This window comes from Sinocyclocheilus rhinocerous, unplaced genomic scaffold (assembly GCF_001515625.1).
Source record: "Sinocyclocheilus rhinocerous isolate Xijiao unplaced genomic scaffold, SAMN03320098_v1.1 scaffold23450, whole genome shotgun sequence".
Taxonomy (NCBI): Eukaryota; Metazoa; Chordata; class Actinopteri; order Cypriniformes; family Cyprinidae; genus Sinocyclocheilus; species Sinocyclocheilus rhinocerous.
In genome coordinates, this window is record NW_015623285.1 from 1 (window position 1) to 1,371 (window position 1,371).

Genomic DNA, 1,371 nt, shown 5'->3' on the forward strand with positions numbered 1-1,371 from the left:
CAGAGAGCGAGCCAGCCAGGAGTCGAACCTAGAATCTTCTGATCCAAAGTCAGATGCGTTATCCATTGCACCACTTGCCCACCGACAGAAGTGCCTCGCGATTGCACCAGACTTGTTGGTTTTCGACGTGACAAAGGCCAGAATTGCTGTCTAATTATTCTCATGCTACTATCAGGAGTGCAACAAAACCACCCATCACTGGTTGTCTAGTGTTTAGGATTCGGCGCTCTCACCGCCACGGCCCGGGTTCGATTCCAGGTCAGGGAATGCTCTTTTGCCTTCCAACGGTGGACTGTGAAGTGAAGCTCTGATTGCAGCTGCAAGAAACCCAGCCAAACAAGAAAAAATGTGGGCATTTGAAAATGTACCTCCTTCGAGCCAGAGTCGAACCAGCGACCTAAGGATTACCAACACTCCTACCAACAGTCCTCCGCTCTACCAGCTGAGCTATCGAAGGCACTGGCATTAAGACAGAACCTCAAACTATTAGGGATCTGTAGCTTTACTGCTGGCCAAAAATCACTTCTGGTGCAGGAAGACGTGATGGCTTTTTGAGGAGGGAAGCAAAAAGGAGCCCACCTTCCCATACCGGGAGACGAACACGGGCCACCGGGGTGAAAATCAGGAATCCTAACTGCAAGATCATAGGGGAACTGCCTTGAACCGGCCACAGACTTCTGGGCCACTTTCCATACGTGTGGCCAGTGTGGGGGCAGGGTTTTGTAGTGGCCTATGGGTTTTGGTGTGTGACTTTAACAATGTGAGAATAATTTAGCAAAACAAGAATTATCCGAAGGGATCGTTTACTGAATTAAATCGTGATGCATGCATTCAAGGGAACTGTTGCTTGACTCACCCAGAGGGTTCAGTTATTTGGCAGATTCCTGTGATTGCTGAATACATACCTCAAACTGGTAAATAAAGTCTTGTCCAGGAGAAAATACCCACTTCATGCATTCGAAAACACGCATTGGTAACCGTTCTCTAGAGGAAAGAATTATCCGAAGGAATCGTTTACTGAATTAAATCGTGATGCATGCATTCATGGGACCTGTTGTTTGACTCACCCAGGGGGTTCAGTTATTTGGCAGATTCCTGTGATTGCTGAATACATACCTCAAACTGGTAAATAAAGTCTTGCCAGGAGAAAATACCCACTTCATGCATTCGAAAACACACATTGGTAACCATTCTCTAGAGGAAAAACAGCCTATCGTCGATCTGTCAAGGTACAAAAATGACAAATTGTGAGATTAACAATGAAAGTGAGAGACATTTTAAATCAATTGTGAGATTAACAATGAAAGTGAGACACATTTTAAATCAGAAAAATTGCGGATTATTCGCTCGTTCAGTTTCATTTAGTTCACA

The 1,371-nt window shown here is 45.1% G+C and overlaps 2 non-coding genes across 2 annotated transcripts; both read right to left on the reverse strand.

The window, feature by feature from the left end:
* Positions 1-7: 7 nt before the first annotated feature.
* Positions 8-80, reverse strand: trnaq-uug (transfer RNA glutamine (anticodon UUG)). The gene has a single exon. It is a non-coding gene; the product is annotated as a tRNA-Gln (tRNA).
* Positions 81-369: 289 nt separating this feature from the next.
* Positions 370-457, reverse strand: trnan-guu (transfer RNA asparagine (anticodon GUU)). The gene is given in 2 exon segments: positions 370-405; positions 421-457. It is a non-coding gene; the product is annotated as a tRNA-Asn (tRNA).
* Positions 458-1,371: the final 914 nt, after the last annotated feature.